Consider the following 21,938-nt stretch of genomic DNA (forward strand, 5'->3'; position numbering starts at 1 on the left):
CCTCCCCATACCCAATCACTACGCTGCAAGGCAGCGTTGTAATTGGTCTGAGCACCGTGGTTAGGTGCTCAGACAGGCAGTGGGAGCCTGGGCATGTTCTTCAACTGGGCTGCAATACAGACTGGGCGGAGAACATGGAAGTGATCATGAATGTTTGTCCAGCGAGAGACGGACGGACATTCATGCGCACTTATGAAATGTGCTCACCACTTCCCCTGCTCCTGTTGATAGAGCAGCCCCGCCCCACCCTGCAAAGCTGCTGCACTCAATAAAATAATAATAATGTGGGGTTATTTTTATTTTTTCCTTTATTTCACTGCTAAAAAGCAGTGGGGCGACGCTCCGCCTTAGCGGAGGAGCTGCCACTGTCAAATTAAGCACTGCATATCTCTGGTAAATTTTGCTGTGTTCTTCCTGTGCGGCAGCATGCCTGTGAAAAGTGGTCTAAAGGATCATTCTTGTTAGGTGTGGGGGTTAGGCGGGCCCTTCCTCTTCTGCAGCACAGAAAGGAGATCCCATGACCAGCTCTTTCCTTTGAGAAACCTGCCATCTGGTTGCTTTCCATCAACACTTGTGCCTCTACCCTATTGTAAAGCCACTTCTAGTTCTTGTACACCACAAACCCGATTACAGGGCCATGCCTGCCTCACCAGCCACCATGCTGCTGGCAGCCCGCAATGGAGCAGACTGAGACGCCTCAAGCGGCCCTGGCAGGATGGACCTTGCACAGCCCTGTGAATATGAGCTGTGTAGATGTGCCTGTCATTATCTGATGACATGAGAGGAAGGGAGACTGAAGCACAGATAGTGTAATAAAGGAGGAGATTAAATGTTGATTCTGCTCAAGGTAAAAACGTTAAAGATGTTCTTCTTGGTCTCTTTTGGGATTTTCCTTTTACTTCTATGTAACATATTTACATGTGTACTAAGGTAATGGTCTTCTAGAAAAAGGTGTACAATAACAAGGTGAACTATAATTGGCAAAGCAACTTTAGACAGGTTTAGCTGTGCTGGTGATCACATGCAGTAAGGTGGCAGGGCTGACTTCAATGCCGCCCAGTTCGCCCAAGCACCGCGCCTTCCTGCGTGCTGCCCCACTGGTGCAAGGCCCACACCTCTACCCACCACTCACACTGCTGTTGTGAGGCTTCAACAGGTTTCCAGAGGCGGTGATGCTGTTGTTAGGCCCAATGGGGTAGCTAGAAAAATAGCCGCCCCTCCTTCAGTTGGGTAGTACATAACAGCCTTAATACGGTTTCAGAGAGCTCCCCTTATCCCGGTGTCGCTGCACCAGCTGCACTTTGTGACTACATCCTTATTAAGCCCCAAACCTCTACTGCATGTTACCAGTCTGGTGCTGTGCGTGTTTCAACCTTTCCGTACATACTGGTGCTGCCAAGCTGTTTCAAGACCCTCCCCCCTTTCCCCACAAACCCCCATGCTGCTGCTAGTTACTATTAACCCCACAGGTGGTGTCATATTGTTGACAGGACCCAAATCCTACCCCTCATACTTCCATGTTTTTCTCACTCCCCGTATGGATCCATGCTGCTTCCAGGGCACAAGCCTCATCACGAAGGCCAGAACCCCCTTCACGCGCCACCTTACGCCACCTTGTGGCGAGGCCGCGTGCATGTGAGCGTCAAGGCCAGGAGGCCGGTTCTGCCTCTGCTGCGCTCCGATCAGGACCAGGCCTCTCGCTGGCACTGTGCCATCCGTTTGGCTGCTGTTTGTCCTAAACTGCTGAGCCCTTTAACGCCATTATCCCAAACTCGTTCCTGCAGAGGTAAACTCGGGGAGCAACCGGGCCCACCCGAAGAGACCATCGCCACACAAAGGCCCTCGCGTCTGAAAGGGACCCTGGCGGGGCGCCTGGAAGCCCGTCCACCCGCTGCCCCACCGGGCTCTTAATCCCATAATGAGGCTTTCACTCTGCCTTTTTGGTTGCTTAATGAGTCTGGAGAGAGGTTCGGCATCCTTCAGGGGCATCCAGAGAGCCCGGCCCTCTACACTCGAGAGGCGCAGAACAAACTTTTTGTCAAAAGACAAGGCGCTGACGCGGGCGAAGACGCCAGGCTGTCCTCAGAAGCTCCCCCCTCGCCCCCACGACAGCTACGTACATTTCAAGGGCTGGTGTGCTATTAATCTGTAATTTCCGCCTCAAACTTGCCGCTGAGCTTTCTAATAACATTAACCCGCGCGGCCACTCGGTCACGGGCCCTCCAGCTATGGGGCGTACCCCGCGTTGCAGTGAGCGGCACCTTTTTCCCCTCTTTATGCGCAGTTTTATATACTGCAGAACTCGACCCGCAGGGATTGGAGCGGTTTACGTGAGCACCACTTACATTGTACAGGGACACACTATATAAATATATATAGGCGTGGCACAATGAATTTCTGTAGGCAAAATGTGTTGGCTAAAAGTCAGAAATGGGTCGAGTAGTCATACCTGCCACTTAGCAGCTATAAGGCCTCCGTGCACATTATTCTGTTCTCAAGCGGCTTCTTGGCCCTTTAATTACATGCGTTAGTTCACATTTTCGTGAGCATAATTCTATTGTTATTGTGGTCACCCAGTATCACACACCTAGACTAGAAGAAAATATGTGCATGGCCAGTCACAAAGAGTTGTTAGAACAGTGTTTGGGGTTGTACACTTTTATAGTAGGACTAGAGAACCTACGATCATGAAAGAACAAGTTACCTTATAAATCACGTGTGGTGAGGAACAAGGTACTTACCTGTACATTGTTGTTCTCCAGTAATGATATCTTTCATAGACTCAAATGCCCAAACCTACCCACGGTGACCATAGGTAGAGATAAAAATTGAACAGATAAGCTTAAATAAGTGACACATTGTTTTAGAAAGAACCAAACCCCTGTCAATCAGAGATCAGCTAATGAATCGTCCTTCCCCATCAAGGGCCACCATACAGCAGGTTTCTCAGCATGAATGCAAATATAATATGTATGAGGTATCCAATGTGGTGAGCACCTATAATGAGGAGGGATGTTCCACGTGATTCTGAGAGATATTAATACTGGAGAATCACAGTTACAGGTAACTTGCTTTTTCTCCAGTACTGAATCTTTCATAGATTTACATGTTTGAATCTGAATAACAAGCAGTATTATCGTGCTTGACAGAATATGACAAATTCTGTCGTGGGAAATACTGATCATGATCCGTATGCATTTAAAGTATGTTGAAATAAATGGGTAGCTCGTCTCATTGGAACACATGTTGAAAAACTGCTTGACCCACTGCAGCATCGTCTCTTGTTGAGGCATCTAGACAGTGGGGCCTAATGAATGTATGTCTGTTTTTCCGTGAAGCGACCCTGCGCAACAAAACTCCAGCAAAAAAGGGATGTAGACATTGCCGAGCACGATGCTCGAGGAGGGCGCCTCTAGGGCCCGGCCCCCCAGCCCCCGTCACGCCCCCTAGTTAGGATAGGCAGCCGGCTTGCCCTATGGGCAACCGGCCGCCTTTTACTTCCAGGGCACCGGGTGACGCACATCCGATGCAGGAGAGGGCGGAGACTGGGACCTATTTAGGTTCTGGGAGCTGTGGTCCCGGTCTCTTTTCCTCTCCTGCACCGGACCGGCTGTGCGCTCCCTGTAGGCATTGCGATCAGTTGGGGGCAAATTAAAGGGCCTATTGTGATTGGTGATAGTGGGGCTGAATATTAGTTGTGCCTCAAACTTAGGATTAATTGGTACCTTGTGGTGTGGTGTGGCTCACTGGTCAGAGGCGGCAATCCCGGAAGCAGAGGACGGCCCGGGACCAGGGTTCAATCCCTGACGCGGCAGGGTCGTGAACCGGGGTCAGCGGACTCGATAATTCTCACCTCGGTGCCTACTCTAACCAGGGATCACACTCGGCAACTCTGGGCATTAGCTTGCCTCATCTCCACAACGGCCCCCCACAAACGCCGGGGATGCCTGGTTTCACCTTGGAGATACCCAGGAGGGAACATCTCACAGGGAAAGCCAGGATGGGTTCCCCAGCGGTCTACAGCGCCAGGACGCCTCCGGGTAGCAGTGCGCTTTACAAGACACACACATTTACATTTACATTTACCTTGTCTGCACATTGGCATTGCGATCAGTTGGAGGTAATTTAAGTGAACAGTCATTTTAAGAGGGGCTCTGCGTAGGTTACACGGGTAAGCCTTCCCAGGGGTCATCATGCCGGCTAGTGGTCTTAGCCACAAGAGAAAAGATAAGGACCCCGAAATTGTGCAGCTCTTGAAATTAGTTTTGGCTAAACTGAGCAATGAGCGGGAAGAGAGTAGCGACGACCAGGGCGAGGAGCCCCCGGTCTACGAAGATGAGCCAGTGCAGGCAGGCATAGGGGACTGTCCCCGCAGAAATGGAGTGCCACCCAAAGCAGCCTTCCCCCCCCCCCCCCCCCCCCCCCCCCTTAGTAAAGAAACCTAGGGTGTAGCACAAGGCAGGGGGGAGGCCAACAGGAAGAAGAAGGGCAGAGGGCAGGGAAGGCAAGGGTCAGGAAATGAGGCCACAAGATCAGTAGGTCCCATCCTGCAGCCGGCCCCTGAGATAGCTGCCCTCCCCATCTCATCTCCACAGTCAGTGCTTCACGAGATAAAGGCCCTCCCCTTAGCATTGCAGGTCATTAAAGAGCAGCCCACACCAAGTAATTTTGCGGGGCACACGCCTGGGGTTGTGGTAACTGCACAACCGGTCCCAGAGAACGATGTGGGGACAATCGTAGCAAAAATCAGAGGAGCCCTGAAGGCCCTAACCCTATAGAGCAGGGATGGCAGGAATACCCCCAGTCAGTATGGTTCCAATAGTGGGCCTGGTAAGCGGGGCATCTGTACCAGGGGTGGTACCAGTAACGGTGCCCCCCCCTTTCAGCAGCAACCGTATGTTCCAGCAGGGGGTTCACAGGATCCTACAGCTAGCATTTTAGGCTTCGGTGGCCACTCTTTTGGGGCAGCTAGCGGCACCAGCGGGGGGTCCCAAGCCCAGTAGCGTGGCAGCAGCACCATGGGCTCCTAAATCAGTGGCAGTGTGCGCTAAGCGAAATCAGTAAACAGGAAGCCCTCCTGGTTGAAGCTCAAGGCACCTTCAGACAGGCGGTAGGGCAAACGCCCCCTGCCCCACAAGAAGCATCAGTGTCCTCTGGAGGAAAGACGGGGGAGACCGCGAGCAAGGATGTGGAGGGGGAGTCTAAAGCGGCAGGGGGGCAAGATACTTTGTTATCTAAACCTGGAAAGTTGGCAACTCATGTCACCATAGAAATGAAAGAAAAAATCTGGAAAGGGGAATATGTAGATATTTTCGCATTGATCAGACCCAAGAGGAGGGATGTCGAATACAGGGAGAAGGAAGGGATGGAAGGTTTCTTCAAAGACAGAAGGCCAAGGGTGGAAGAGTCCATCACAAATTGGCTGTTTGGTTTCCAGGTTTTTACAACTGTGATGTTGGAGAAGAAGCCTGAGTTAGCGATATCATTAGTGTATTACATGAACAAGATCTTGAAGGCGCACACAACACATGGGGGTACGGCGTGGTTGGATTAGGACAGGGACTTCTGATGGGAGAAGTTTGAGGACCCAAACATTGGGTGGGACCAAGTGGAGGTCAACGTGTGGCTGGAGAATGTTAACAGCAAGGCACACCACACAAAGCAGCCCTTTCGGACTTCTCAGGGGGACCAGGGGAGAAGAATCAATCAATCAGATATTTGTAGAGCGCGCTACTCACCCGTTAGGGTCTCAAGGCGCTGGGGAGCTGCTACTGCTCAAAGAGCCAGGTCTTGAGGTGCTTCCTGAAGCTGAGGTGGTCCTGGGTCTGTCGTAGGTGGGTGGGGAGAGAGTTCCAGGTCTTTGCTGCCAGGTAGGAGAACGACCTTCCTCCGGTGGTGGCTCTGCGGATCCGTGGGATGGTGGCGAGGGCGAGGTTGGCTGAGAGGAGCTGGCGGGCGGGGGTGTAGAACGTGAGTCAGCTGTTGAGGTATTCCGGGCCCAGGTTGTGGAGTGCTTTGTGAGAGTGGGTGAGCAGTCTGAACGTGATTCTTTTGCTGACGGGGAGCCAGTGGAGATTTCTCAGGTATGTTGAGATGTGGCTGTGTTGGGGGATGTTGAGGATGAGTCCTGCGGAGGCGTTTTGTATGCGCTGGAGACGGTTCTGGAGTTTGGTGGTTGTCCCAGCGTAGAGGGCGTTCCCGTAGTCCAGTCGGCTGCTGACAAGGGCCTGGGTGGCTGTTCTTCTGGTTTTGGTGGGGATCCATCGGAAGATCTTCCGGAGCATGCGCAGGGTGTTGAAGCATGAGGAAGAGACGGCGTTGACTGTTTGGTCATTGTGAGCGAGGAGTCCAGGATGAAGCCCAGGTTGCGTGCGTGGTCTGTGGGTGTCGGTGCGGTGCTCAGTGCCGTGGGCCACCAGGAGTCATCCCATGCTGAGGGGGTTTGTCCGAGGATGAGGACCTCCGTCTTATTCGAGTTGAGTTTGAGACGGCTGTGCTTCATCCAGTCAGCTAACTCTTTCATTCCTTCCTGGAAGTTCGATTTGGCGGTGGCTGGGTCCTTGGTGAGGGAGAGTATCAGCTGGGTTTCGTCGACGTAGGAGATGATGTTGATGTTGTATTTTCATGCAATGGTGGCGAGGGGGCTCATGTAGATGTTGAAGAGTGTTGGGCTGAGAGAGGATCCTTGGGGTACGCCGCAGATGATTTCGGTTGCCGAGGATCAGAAGTGGGGGGGGAGGCGGACTCTCTGGGTTCTGCCGGTGAGGAACGAGGTGATCCATTCCAGAGCCTTCCCCTGGATGCCAGTGTTGTTGAGGCGATGTGCTAGGGTGCGGTGGCATACGGTGTCAAAGGCTGCGGAGAGGTCCAGGAGGATGAGGGCGGCTGTTTCTCCGTTGTCCATCAAGGTTCTGATGTTGTCAGTGTCTGCAATGAGGGCGGTCTCGGTGCTGTGATTTGCTCAAAATCCGGATTTTGGGGGGGGTGGGGGGAGGTCGAGCAAGTTGTTGTCCTCAAGGAAGGCGGTCAGATGTTTGTTGACGGTCTTCTCGATGACTTTGGCCGGGAAGGGGAGGAGCGAGATGGGCCGGAAGTTCTTGAGGTCCCTGGGGTCTGCGGTGGTTTTTTTCAGGAGTGCGTTCATCTCAGCGTGCTTCCAGCTCTCCGGGAAGGTGGCTGACGTGAAGGAGCTGTTAATGACGTTCCGTAGGTGGGGTACGATGATGGTGTCGATCTTATTGAAGATGTGATGGGGGCATAGGTCTGCGGGGGAGCCGGAGTGGATGGTGTTCATGATGTGGATGGGGTCTTCACTGCTGATGGGGGTCCAGGAGTTGATGGTGGTGGTGGGGGTCGTTGGGCTGTTATCCGGGGGTGGCGGTTGGGATCCGAAGCTGTTGTGTATGTCTGTGATCTTGCAGTGGAAGAACGTGGCGAGGGAGTTGCAGAGGTCTTGCGAAGGGGTGATGTCGTGGCTGCTGGCGTCAGGGTTCGAAAACTCTTTGATGATGCTGAAGAGTTCCTTGCTGTTGTGGGTGTTGTTGTCTAGTCGTTCCATGAGCGATGTCCTCTTGGTGTTCCGGATCTGCTGGTGGTATTCGCGGGTGACGGTTTTGAGGGCTGTCCTGTTCTCCGATCTTTGTGCCAGGTCTTTGAGGGTGCGGCAGGATTTCTTTGCGACTTTGAGGGCATCTGTGAACCATGAGGGTTTTCTGGTGGTGGTCTTGCTGTGGGTGTTTTTTAGTGGAGAGAGGTCGTCGGCGCAGTTGGTGATCCAGTGTGCGAGGTCGAGTGCTGCGGTGTTGGCGTCAGGTCTGTTGGTGTCGGCGGGTGGGTTCTGGCGCAGCGATGTGGTAAGCTGGTCCGTGGTGACTTTGCTCCAGCATCTGTGGGGACTCCGAAGCGTGTGGTGGTGAGATGTGGTCCTTTTGAATGAGAAGTTTACGCAGCTGTGGTCGGTCCAGTGCAGTCCTGTGGCGTGGTTGAAAGCGACGAGATTGCCGGCTGAGAACATGGCGTTGAGGGTGTGGCTGGCGAGGTGAGTGAGGGAATCCACTAGTTGCTTGAGTCAGAGGCTGGCGAGGTTGTCGAGCAGTGTGGCGGTGGTGTTGTCGTTGTTGTTTTCTAGGTAAAAGTTCAGGTCTCCGAGGAGGATATAGTTTGGTGAAGCTAGGGCGTGCAGGCTGATGAGGTCGGCGACGGTTTCGCTGAATTGAGCGCGCGGGCCCGGGGGTCTGTAGATGAGTGTTCCTCTGATGGTGGTCGGGGTGTCGGTGTGGATCTGGAAGTGTAGGTGTTCGGCGGTGGACATGGTGTCTTCGGTGTTGGTTGTGACGCTGATGGTGTTCGTGTAGATGATGGCGATTCCTCCTCCGGTTTTGTTGATGCGGTTCCTCCTGGTGATTTTGTAGCGGTCGGGGATGGCGATGGCTGAGGAGGCGTTCATCCAGGTTTCGGTGAGGAAGGCGACGTCAGGAGCTGTTGTGTCGAGGAGGTCCCAGAGGTCGATGGCGTGCTTGTGTACGGAGCGGGTGTTGAGGAGGATGCACTTGAGGTGATTGTTGGTGCTGAGTTTGGCGGGCGTGGAGCGGTTATGGAGGCAGGTGAATTTGCAGGCTTGGCAGGTGAAGGGTCCATGGCTGCGCCTGGGGGTGGCTTGATAGAAGGCGGGCGGTCGTCCTGTGTCGATTGCGGTGAGGGCGGCAGTGTCGTATCTTAGTCGGTTGGTCGGGGTCCGGCGGGGACCAGGGGTTCTGGCGCATGGGCACGGTCCAGGCGTGGACGGGTGTAGACGGGCTTGCCTTTGGCACGCCCGCTGCGCGTGACCGCTACGCGTTCATGTGGTCTCCGCCATAAATGGCAAGGAGGGAGGGAGGAGCAGCTGGGAGGCGGGAGTGGGGTGGCGAATGGGAAGGGGAGAGGGTACAGAAGAAAAAAGGGGCGGGCCGCAGGGGAGCAGCGGCGGGGTAGCGGGGGGGGGGGGAGCGAAGAGCGGGAAAACGGTCCCGAGAACGGGCGGCAGAGGGCAAAAACACAATCAGGAAACCAGTGGCACAGAACAAAACACAGTCGAAAAATAACAGGCACAGGAACAAATCACAGGGCTCAGTATACAGTGAAGTGCAGGATACTTAGCAGCATGGTCAGCGGCTAACTGGCGGCAGCAACGGTGGAAGGCTGGGCACACCTACAGGGAACCATGCGGTGCGTGGAGCGACCGGCCCTGAACCAGGGTCAGAGGTCACTGCTCACCACCGCGCGGAATCGCCCTAAATGTCCAAGAGGGAGGGAGGAGCAGCTGGGAGGCTGGAGCGGGGCGGCGAATGGGAAGGGGAGAGGGTACAGAAGAGAAAAAGGGGCGGGCCGCAGGGGAGCAGCGGCGGGGGCGGGGGGAGCGAAGAGCGGGAAAACAGTCCCGAGAACGGGCAGCAGAGGGCAAAAACACAATCAGGAAACCAGTGGCACAGAACAAAACACAGTCGAAAAATAACAGGCACAGGAACAAATCACAGGGCTCAGTATACAGTGAAGTGCAGGATATTTAGCAGCAGGGTCAGCGGCTAACTCGCGGCAGCAACGGTGGATGGCTGGGCACACCTACGGGGAGCCGTGCGGTGCCTGGAGCGACCGGCCCTGAACCAGGGTCAGAGGTCACTCTGGGAATTCAATAAGAAAGTACGTACCTGGCCCACTGGGCAATAGAAATTTAGACACGCCTGTTCGTTCTGTGGCCACCCCTCTCACCCAGAGTTCAAGTGCATTAAAAAGTCCAAGGAAAGGGGAGGGGGGGCGGCAGAGAGAACAAGCCTCCGCAGCCATAAGCTGCCCACGCCAGTGGACATTGGGAAACTGATTTTTTGGCTGAATCAGTATCCAGGGCTGGCCCAATCCACCCAATCCAGGACAGCTTGCGCTTCAAGCCTCGCCTTCGTCCCGAGATACAATCTCGTTTCTCCCACCTCTCGCGGGATCACGCGACTTGTACTCCAAGCCTCACTCTAATCCCCGGTCCCTGATTGGCCCACGCTCAGCGACCGCTCCCATAACGCCGGGCTTGCCCTTCGCTCAGGATCCACGAGATCCAGCGAGGGAGCAGCTAGGTGCCGAGTGGGTGCTGAGCGTTGCGGGCGTAAGGAACTTACTTTGGGACATCTCTACATCAGATAAGTCGAGTGAATGGGATCATGCTAGTTCCTAAAACCTCCTCTGTTGTGTTTGTTTTCCCCTTTCCCGTATAGGGTGTGCCATTGTCGCTCCCACCCCCCTCCTGAGTTCTATGGGGCGTGGCTCATTCTTTTTACAAGTGAGGATAATTTCCTTTATCACGATTGCAGCGTTGTGTGCCTGATCAATTTACATGCCACGGCCAGCAGTGTTACGGCGATTTTTCACCGGAACACTGCTCTATCGTTGTTTCACCTTGGGGATCAGTCCCCTCCGCCCCACTGTAGGTAGCTTTGTTTGTACAGGTAACCACGCCTGGCTTCCCGCACGGATAGACTTTAACACTTTAAAGTCTCCATTTACTCTGCTGTTGTTGTACCTTTCACACACAACAGATCGCGCTGAATTATATCTTTCAGTGCTAGTTGAGGCCCTTCCACCCCGGATTATGGCACTACCTCAACTACGCATCTCATGCATACCGGCCACGGCCTTTGATAGGTATGCAAGCACGTGTCACGCCACAAAGTCACTCTTTATGGCCACTGCATATGATTACAAACCATTGATTTTATGTTTTTGTGTCTGTGTATTTGTTTGTCTGTTGGTCACCTTTCTTTCACAGACTTCTAGGTTCCTCGCAATAGAGGTAAAAACCCCAAACTTACAAGTTTGTTTTTTCTTTCTTTTTTGCACCATTTTACACATAGTGCTATTTTTAACTTTCACGACCAGTGGCAGGGCGGGCCTTAGCGCGCCCCTCCTGTCATTGGGACACTCGCTAACTGGTCCTGATGAAAGCCCTGTAAAGTAACACATATCACGGGCAGAAACATGTTGACCTCCTTCTTAGGGTAACACCAGTATATTGTATTTGGCTAGTTCCCCTACACATAATAAGTTTTTAACATGTCAGGTTGACCAACCAATAAAAGATTTTTTTGGTACAACCTTTGACATTTTTAACCTTACTATAATTTTTCACTCTTCATCCACACAAAAAACCTGCTCCGCAGTCTCCTGGCGTCGCAGCACACCGGGGAGGTATTCGATCTCTCCCGGTGGACCTGATGATGAAGCATGTCACCACTAGGGTGAGTGAGGGTTTCCTGAAAAAGCATTGCATTTTTCTATGAAAATGGTCTTACCATCTGACCACTCACAACTGGCCTCAGACTTCACGTGCGACAACCACTTTGTATCCCCTCCTTTACGGACACTCTTTCTTTGATTACTTGTGAATCAGTATCCAGACAGGGCAGCAGCCAAAGTACGGTATCAGGGGTTTTCTAAAGGGTTTCACATCCCAGCGCAGGGTGTTCCACCAGTTGATCATTGTAATAATTTGCTTTCAGCACGCATGCACCCCACGGCGGTGGCACAAAAGGTGGAGAAGGAGCGGGCCCTTGGCTGGGTGGCCGGCCCTTTCCCAGCTCCCCCATTGGCAGGTTATGTGTGTTCTCCTCTGGGGGTGGTGCCTAAGAAAGAACCTGGTCAGTTCAGGATGATTCACAACTTGTCAGCACCAAAGGGGGCATCAGTGAACGATGCCATTGATCCATCCTTGTATTCAGTAACTTACTCCTCTTTTGATGCTGCATTGCAGAAGTTGAGGGACCTAGGGCCCAATGCTATCATGGCTAAGACAAATATTGAATCAGCTTTCCGCCTTTTGCCGGTACACCCCGAGGATTACCATCTGTTGGGCTTTCAGCGAAATCACCAATTCTACTACGACATGTGTATACCAATGGGGTGCGCGGTTTCTTGCAAGTACTTTGAAACATTTCGCTCCATGCTACAGTGGTTGTACACGCGCAGGACAGGTTGCAAAGAGGTGGTGCACTATTTAGATGACTTTATGGTAATGGGCCCGGCGGCATCAGAAGCGTGCGCCCAGGCACTGGAAAAATTGATGGCTATGTTTCAGGAATTTAAGGTTCCATTGGCGCCTGGCAAAACAGTAGGCCCTGATACGTGCATGTCCTTTTTGGGAAATGAGATTGACACTGTGGCAGGGGAATGCAGGCTGCCACTTGACATGGTTCAGGCCTTTTCTCAGGCAATTGACGCGGCAGGCTGCCACTTGACAAGGTTCAGGCCTTTTCTCAGGCAATTGACGCGGCGCTGGCTGAGCCTAAGGTGACCCAGCACCCATTACAGGTGGTGGTGGGCCAGCTCAATTTCGCCCTTCAGATCATCCCTATGGGGTGCCCCTTCTCGAGGTCTATAGCTAGGGCAATGGTGGGACTAACCCAAAAGCATCATCATGTGCGCCTCCGGGCAGAGGTGAGGGAGGACCTGAGAGTGTGGCGCAGCTTCTTGAGCAATTTCAACGGGAAATTGGTGTGGCCTGCTCCGCCGGTGTCTAGCTCGGAGCTGGGCTTGCTTACTGACTCGGCCAGCAGCATCGGCTTTGGCACAATTCTGGGGCCTTCCTGGTGCAGGGCGGAATGGCCAGCTGAAGGGCATGAGTATGGTTTGACTAGGAACATAGCCTTCTAAGAACTCTTCCTAATTATAGTGGCAGTAACTGTTTGGGCGTACCGCTTCAAGAATAAGTCAATGATATTTTGGTCAGACAACATGGCGGTGGTGGAAGCCATAAACAGGCAGGAGGCTATGTGCAGGCATGTTCTGAGATTGTTGAAGCACCTGGTGCTGGTTTGCTTGAGGCTGAACATAATTTTCAAGGCTGCACATATACCAGGGGTGGACAATCAGGCTGCTGATGCTTTGTCTCGTTCCAAGTTGCAGGATTTCTGGAGATACCACCCACAGGCGGAGGAGCAGATGACAGGGTTCCCTAGATCACTGTGGAGGATTGGAGCCCCGCGCTAGCGGGCTGGTAGGCGCCTCTCTGAGTGATCGCACTAGGAGATCATACCAACAGCAGTTCAAGTCTTACAGGATGTTTGTACAGGAGGCTGGTATACCAGGATTGTTTTCCACTAAGGCAATTTACTGTTTTTTGCAAGGGCTGAGGGACCAGGGCAGGGCAGTCTCGTATGCTAGGGCTCATGTGACGGCAGTGGGATTCTTTGCTAAACTCGTAGGCGAGCGCGACCCGGGCGCATCCTTTGTAGTCAGGAAGGCCTTGGCGGAGTGGGCCAAGTTGGAGGGGTCCAAGCGGAATTGCCGGAGGCCATTAGATATTAGAACCCTGACCAGCATTCTGGAATCCCTTCCTATAATTTGCATCATCATGTGAGAGCACATTATTTGGGGCAGTATTTTCTCTGGCTTTTTATGGTGCTTTCCGGCTGGGAGAAATTGTAGGGACCTCCAGATACAATCAGGGGGGGGGGGGGGGGCATCCAATTCAGCGACACCAAGTTATCCCCGGGGGGCTTAGAGGTGACCTTAAGAAAATCTAAGACGGACCAGGGGGGGGGGGGAAGGGGGCTACAATCCAGCTCTGTCCAGCACACGGCGTAGAAAATTGTCCGGTGGCCCGGATGCAGTCATACTTAGCCATTCGCCCTGCGGGAATAGGACAGGCCTTGTTCATACATGAGCAGGGGGACTGCCTGCCACAGTACTAATTTAAGGCTGTTTTTGGGTTAGCATTGGCCGGGCTGGGATTGGGGGCATCAGGGTATTCATCACACTCATTTAGTATTGGAGCGGCAACCTTGGCGGCAGGGGCGGGCTTGCCAACCAACACCGTCAAGGTTGGGCGCTGGTCGTCGGATTGTTTTAAACGGTACATACGGCCAGGGTTGCTGTGACAGAATGCTGATAACCTGCTTATAATTGTGCCTGACTTTTCCATTTCTCTCCTGTTCATTAGTATGCCTGCAAAGGTGGTGTGGGTACTGGGGCACTTGTTCGTGTGTCGCGCCACTGTGCGGTTACAGCAGCGGCGAGTGGAGAAACCATCAGGCTTGAGCGGGACAATGTTCCTGTGGCGGGGCGTCGAGGGCATGCGAATTCGGCACCTGCGGCGGCTCGTGGAGGAGATGAGAGAGCAAGAGGGACAGAAGTCCCCGGATTGGATCATCATTCACCTGGGATGAAACAACATGGTGGACCGGGGACGCCTGGCGGTCAAGGAGGCACTGCTGACGGAGTTTGCTTGGTTAGGACGGGTCTTTCCCCTGTCCCGGATTGCTTGGTCTTGCATGATACCACGCAGGGCATGGGGTTCCGGAGTGCGAGCTAGATCATTGAACGTGTCAGTCAGGCGGCTTAACGGGGAATCGGCCAAGTTATGCTCAGTGAAGGGCTGCTTGTGTCACATCCCTCACCCGATGATCTCAGGAGAAGTGATGTTTCACCAGGATGGAGTGAATTTGTCAGACATTGGCACGGATACCTGGATCAAGGGAATATGGTCTTTCGTACAGAATGTAGGTGGGGAGGGTGACGGACCTGGGGGCCCGGGTCACCCTTGTGTCAGTAAAGAGACCGTAGAACATTGACATGGACTTACAGAATGGACGGGAGTCCGTCTTGCGTACTCCCTAGGCCAGCGCTGAGGGGAGTGGCGGTAAGCTCTCCGCAGGGAGAATGTGGCCAGCGGCTGGGGAGGCTAGGGCGACAGGTTACGAGCCTCCTGGGCTCCTGGTCAGCCTGGTAGTCGAAGGGTGAGCCCTATGGGGGACCGGCCGCCTTTTACTTCCGGGGCACCGGGTGACGCACATCCGGTGCGGGAGAGGGCAGAGACTGGGACCTATTTAGGTTCAGGGAGCTGTGGTCCCGATCTCTTTTCCTCTCCTGCCCCGGACCGGCTGTGCGCTCCCTGTAGCTGCATTCCCACTTGGATATTAACTCCCACCCACCCGTCCCTTAGTTCAGTAGTTTGGAGGGTGCGAGTTACGGTAAAGAGACCTTAGAACATTGACATGGACTTACAGAATGGACAGAATTCCGCCTTGCGTACTCCCTAGGCCAGCACTGAGGGGAGAGACGGTAAGCCCTCCGCAGGGAGATTGTGGCTATCGGCTGGGGAGGCTAGGGCGACAGGTTATGAGCCTCCTGGGTTCCTTGTCAGTCTGGTGGTTGAGGGGTGGGCCCCGGAGATGGCGGACAAGAACCAAAAGGTTGGGGCCCACCACTCAGGGCGCAGGTGGGTTGCGCCTTGCGTGGGAAGCTCAATTTTGGAGATGCGAGCCAGATGGCCCCTTAGTGCTGGGGGATAAGGATCTTGCAGAGTGAGAACTTGGAATGTCAATATTAAAATTGTCATTTATTTATCTAATGATGAATATGAAATGTTTTTGTCATGTTTATGAAATGTGGATATTAAACATGGTCGTTTTTACACCCACTCAATCTCTGTGGATGATTTATCTGTGGGTTGTAAGGTTGTCTTGGCGGGCGGGGAACATGCTGGGGGATCCGGGTCCTATGACACGCTCCTTGTGGGATGTGCACAAACCTTGACATTCGAAGGTCTTCCAGATTTTTCATGACAGAATACTATACTGGATGTTGTTATGAGAGCATCATATACAAAAAAAATCCTATTTTGCTTTTTATGTTTAGTTTCTGGATTCAGCTCTTGCACTGACTAAAATGTCTCTGCATTCCTGAGGAATATTTAGGAAATGAATCTCATTGTATTCAAGAACCACGCCAATAAACAGAGACTGCGATGCCAGATGAACAACCTATTCCCAGCTTATTGAGAGCATTGCTGCCTTTGGTTTGAGTGGAAAGTGATGCTGTTCCGAAAATAGGAGGAGCTATGTGAACAAGAATTGTCTAGGCCACGCAGGGGCAATAAAGCTAAGTCAACACATCTCGTTCTTCATTTTGTTGAGTTGCCCGGGTATCAGTGGCAGATTGGGTAAAAGCACAGGCAAAAATTCCTTTCCATGCTATTTGGAGGGCATCCCCCATAATCTCTTGTGAGGGTACTTGTTGGCACAAAATAGATATTTGCTGTTCAGAAATGTTGTGAATAAATTTGGGGTTGGTTTCCCCAATTTCTGGAAAATCTCTCACAAAAGGTGTTGATCTTTCATTTGTGCATTCTTTCGATGCTCTGCTTAGGTTGTACGCCACTGAATGTCTACACATCGGACATGCTCCACCTTCAGGGCGATTTCATTTCGTATGAGCCATACCATACTTTTTAGGCTTCAATAGAAAGCAAATACAATTTTTGTTCCTCCCTAATTGTTCAGTAGAACATGGTAGTGGTATTGTTTGTCTGCACCAAAAATACTTTTTTTATCTTTTGGAGAAACGCCTGCAAACCTAGGGCCACTGCCCTCAGCTCCAGAAGATTTAGTGCACCTTTGCTTTCTGGAGTGACCAATTGCTGCTTACGCGGAGGACCTGCAGGTGAGCTCCCCAACCCTCCATGGATGAATTTGTTGTCATAACGTATTATGGCTTTGTATCATGAAATTTTAACCCGTTTACTGGTGTGAAAATGTCGCAGCGGTGCCGGCTTTCGACAGAATGGGCGGGGCTGCGTCTGCCATTGGTCGTGCGCAGCACCAGGGATGTAGTGCTGGCTGACGCGAGCACGGAAGGGGTAAAGCCAGAGCTTTCCAAACTGTGTGTCCCGACACAGTACTGTGTCACCTGCAAATGGTGGGTGTGTCGCAGGATGGCACCGGTATTAAGGGCACTTAGCACATAACGGCTGCTAATTAAGAGGCATTCCTTAGAAAGAGTGTCTCGGAGTCTGCCACAGCAGCGCGGACTCCGAGACGCTCTGCACTGGGGGCCAGCGATTCACAACAAAGCCCCATTAAAAAGTAAATGGTCTTTTAAAGACCTGCGAAGTACTCAGGTGCAGCTGTGTGTGTGCCCTGTAAGCTGGGGTGAGGTGACAGAGGGTGACAGGCAGAGTGAGACAGACAGAGGGTGACAGGCAGAGGAAGGGAGACAGAGGGAGATGGAGGGAGGAAGAGGGAGAGAGAGGAAGACAGAGAGCGAGAGAGAGAGAGAGGGGGGAGACGGAGGGAAGGAGACAGAGGGACACAGAGAGGGAGACAGAGGAAGACAGACAGAGGGAGGGATGGAGACAGAGGGAGGGAGACAGACAGAAGGAGACAGACAGAGGGAGACAGACAGAGGGAGGGAGACAGCGGGAGGGAGATAGAGGGAGGGAGACAGGGAAACCGTGGGAGACAGAGAGAGAGGGAGACAGAGGGAGGGAGTCTGGGGTAGACAGAGGGAGGGAGAGGGAGACAGATAGAGGGAGACAGAGGGAGGGAGACAGACAGAGGGAGGCAGACAGAGGGAGACAGAGGGAGGGAGACAGAGGGAGGGAGACAGACAGAGGGAGGCAGACAGAGGAAGGGAGACAGAGGAAGGGAGACAGAGGAAGGGAGACAGAGGGAGGGAGACAGAGGGAGGGAGACAGAGAAAGAGGGAGACAGAGAGAGAGGGAGACAGGCAGAGGGATACAGAGGGAGAGAGGGAGACAGAGGGAGGGAGACAGAGGGAGGGAGACAGAGAGAGGGAGACAGAGGGACGGAGACAGAGAGAGGGAGACCGAGAGAGGGAGAAAGACAACGGGAGGGAGACAGAGGGAGGAGGGCGACAGAGGTATGAAGACAGAGGGAGGGAGACAGCGAAAGAGGGGGACAGTGGGAGGTAGGCAGAGGGAAGGAGAGGGAGACAGACAGATGGAGGGAGACAGAGAGAGACAGAGAGAGGGAGACTGAGAGGGAGACAGAGGGAGGGAGACAGACAGAGGGAGACACATAGAGGGAGGGAGACAGAGGAACAGAACCTGAGGGAGGGAGACAGAGCGGGAGACAGACAGAGGAAGACAGACAGAGGGAGACAGACAGAGGGAGGAGAGCGACAGAGGGAGGGAGACAGAGGGAGCGAGAGAGACAGAGGGAGGTAGAGAGACACATGGAGACAGAGAGAGAGACAGTTAGAGAGAGAGAGACAGACAGAGTGAGTGAGAACCCCCGAACCCCCTTAGGTGGTTCAGGCTCGCTACACTACGCTCGCTACACTGCCTTACTGTGTCCCAAAATGATGCATCTCCAAAAAGTGTGTCCCCAACATGAAAAGTTTGGAAAGCTGTGTAAGCCCCTGAAGAAACTTTTCTACATCCATCAGTCCATGGCTACCTTAATTTCGAGAGTAATCATAACAATACTCTTGAAAGATTCTTGTGTTTGAATCCATTGCTTGTCCCATTGTTCTTGGAGCGGCCTCATGTTCAGACAACAGTTTGTATTGAGAGGTGTTCCTAGAAATGTTATCTCTCTGAATGGATGGAAACTTGCTGAGTTTTAGTCCTACGTTTTTGAAAACTTCGAGGCAGGCGTTCATGGAGTGCTCCACAGCCTGGAAAAAGGGTGCGTTGAAGAGCCAGTCCCAGTATGGCAAAACGTGGTGACTGCTCCTTCTCAACTAAGCGAAGATTGGCTCCCTGCATTTGGTGAATATTCTGGGAGTCATTTTTAAGCCAAAGAACAGGACTTTGAATTGATAATGTCATCCAGCCACATCGAACCCTAGGTATATTCTGTGTTTTATATAAATAGGGATACTAAAACAAGCATCCCAGAGTTTCAAGTATGTCATGAATCTCCTGGGTTTAGTAACTGCAGAATGTCCTGCAACCATCTTGAATGACTGTTTCCTAAGGTATTTGTTCAGCTGTCTTAAATCCAACACTTCTCTCAGTTTGCCAGATCTCTTCTTTATGAAAATAGAACTCATGTTTCTATGAGTGCAAGGGACCTTCGCTATAGCATCCTTGAACATAAGCAACTGTATTACCTCCTTTTACAGACAAAGGTGTTGGTGCGACCTTCTGTAAGGTGGATTTTGAGGAGGTTTCTGAACAGATTTGAGGGTGTGCCCATATTGGATTAGGTCTAACATCCACTGATCTGAAGAGGTAGAACGCCAGGAGCTATTAGTATTGAGGAATAAAACCTTTCCTCTATGTAGGTGAAGTGTGGGGTGTGACCAATGCCAAGCGGTGTCACTGTCATCTTGCTGATTCCTATCCCCACCCTGTTGGTGTCATTTTTGTTTTGGATGCCTGTCTAGAAGAGGCATTGGCTGGGGAGCCCTATATTGTTGATGGTAATATTGCTGCCTAAAACCTGGAAGGGACTGTTCGTAAGGTTGAAACCTATTTGATTTGTTGCCTCATCTGAAGTAATATGGTCCTTTTCCTCTTACTGCATGAAATTGTAATTGACGTTGCTGCAGTACTCCTAAAGACCTTTTCAGGTCTGTATCTGATCTTATTGATTGGAGGGCATAGTCTATGTGTTTCCCGTATAGAGACTCTCCGTCATGTGGCATATCTAATATTTTCGATTGTGTTTTAGATCTGAAAGAGGTTGCCTTCAGCCAGACCCGTCCTTTTAAGACAGCTGCACCCACAATTTGCCTAAAACCAGTTAAGGCTATGTCCATCACTGTTATCAATGATTTCTGATGAAGCTCGGTCACCTTTTTGAAAGATGGCTTTCATTTGTCTTCAAGTAACAAATAGATGCACTTTCCGAAATCAGACCACATTTGAAGGTCATATCTACTTATTATGGCAAGAGCTTTGGATGCCCTAATGTTCATAGCAGTCAGAGCGAAAAAATCTGTTTTATAGTATTGTCTAGACGTCTACCCTCCTTGTCAGGTAGAGGACAAGGGATAACTGGATTTATTGAGTGTCTCCGAGCTGCCTGCATGACCACAGGGTTAGGGTGTCCAATGAAGCAGACTGTGGAGTACTTGGGAAATTTGTATTTTTTTTTATCTAAGCAGGGTATAACTGCTGATAATGGTACAGGGTTTCTCATTAGTTTAAAGACCTCCTCCAATATGTAACTCACTAGTGGAATGGGTTTTACAGATGTTTCCTGAAAGTCGTAAAGGAAACAATCAGTTTGTTGCATTTGCACTGGAAGACCTAATCCTTTGGACGCTCTTTCCAGGAGGCAAGAAAATCTCCTATATTGCCCAGAGGGGAACTGGCAGCAGGTGGCGTTGAAGTGGGTCGAGAGCGGTGGTAAATAATCATCCCATTTTTCTCCTGAAGGAATTTGATTATCTTGAACAGTTTCTAACTCTGTTTCATTGTCATCATCATCGTCAACACGGTCGTCATAGATGGTTATATGCTTAACATTTTAGGTTTTGTAGTATGTCGCTTATACAAAATTTAACCTTTTTCCTGAACCACCAATCTTGACAAACGTGGAGAGGAAGTATATTGCAGAGCCGAAAAGTGCTGGATTGCTTGCCTCCGTCAACCTTGTACAGTAGTCCTTGATCTTCTGACAGATGCCCGTCACCATCCCATTGGTAATTGAATCATGGGTTCCTGATATAATTAAATATCCGTAATGTCCTCATAAGCATATTGTTCTTCAAATGCTTCAAATGCTTTAGGTCTTGTCTGAGGCTTGCCCTTGAAGGAGAAATCACCATGTATATAGCTGGTACTACACTGCTCGTTTATGTCCTGGCATTTAACATACAATTCAGAAGGCCCGTATACAGCCCGAAAAGGGCTGTCATCATCATCTGAACCCTATACTTTTAGAAGATGTACTGAAGGTAGCGGTGAGACCTTGCTTGGCGAGATCTGATAGAAATTAGCTCAGTTGGCTTCATAAACGGGCTTGTTGATGGGGTCGTTGACAGTACAATCGCATATTTGAAAAAGGTGCCAGGTACAGATGTTGCCGTCTGTGGCTGTGATGTACTCGTCAACATAATTCACATTGACGGTCTCATTGATGACAAAGCAGCCGTCCTCGTAGATGTAGACGTTGTTGTCCTGTGTTTTGTCAACAGTGGGTGGGTAGACTACTTTATAGTTAGTGGTGAGGTCATTGATTTAACTGATGGAGTTGAAGGCTCCGATCTGATTTTGGTTTCCTTCACTGCCACAAAAGGTGACGAATGCTTAGAAAAAGGTATTTTTTAGTAAAGGAAGGTGGACTTTTACTCTTGCAAATCTGTTTTGAAGTTTCTCATTTAAAATCCTATTCTTCCTGTCGTTCTTTTGTGGGCTTTTCTTTGAGGAGATGGTGTTCCCTCTACTTTGCTTTTTTTCTCTGTATCCACAAAAGAAGCTTGGCCTCCCTGTCCTTGGACTTTTTGCTAAAAAATGTTGGCACTGCTTGTATTCCATTAGTCTATGATCAGGATTCAGACAATACATGCATTCCTTATGCAGATACTCAGAAACCAATCCGAGTTTCCCAAAGGACTTGGAAGGCCTAAAAATACTTTTTTTTCAAATTAATAACAGCCAAGATGCCACCTTCTGATAGTTGGAGTTCAGACAAAGGTCTAAGAATGCTGTGAAAGTAGTTGTCTGAATAAGGAACTGAGCAGAGCTCAGGGATAGTCCCTTCACGTCTTGCACTCAGGAATCTGAGGTATGGTGGCCCTTGAGGGGAAGGATGATTCATGAGCTGATCTGATTGACTGGAGTTTGGTTCTTTCTAAAATGATGTGCATTGGTTAAACAATGCCTCTTATTTAAAAGTAACTGTGCAATGCTTACCTTTATTTTTCTCACTATGATAACGGTGGGCCTCCCACTTCAATGACAGGGAAGATTCAAGCATGTGAATTTATAACATTTATAAAAGATTCAATACTGAAGTGCTGGAAGTCGCAGGATCATGGAACAGATACTCTATAACGTGGACCCAATCAGGCACCACACACCTTAAATAAGCAAATGGAGGCTCAGAGATAAGGAAGAGCCCTCATAATCCGGAACCAGATGGCATTCAATCTGGATCCCCAAGACCTTAAGACCAGGAACCAGACAGCCTGTGGTCAAGTCATCAGAGACCCTGAGACTACAAAGC

Source organism: Lissotriton vulgaris, chromosome 11 (assembly GCF_964263255.1).
Source record: "Lissotriton vulgaris chromosome 11, aLisVul1.2, whole genome shotgun sequence".
Taxonomy (NCBI): domain Eukaryota; kingdom Metazoa; phylum Chordata; class Amphibia; order Caudata; family Salamandridae; genus Lissotriton; species Lissotriton vulgaris.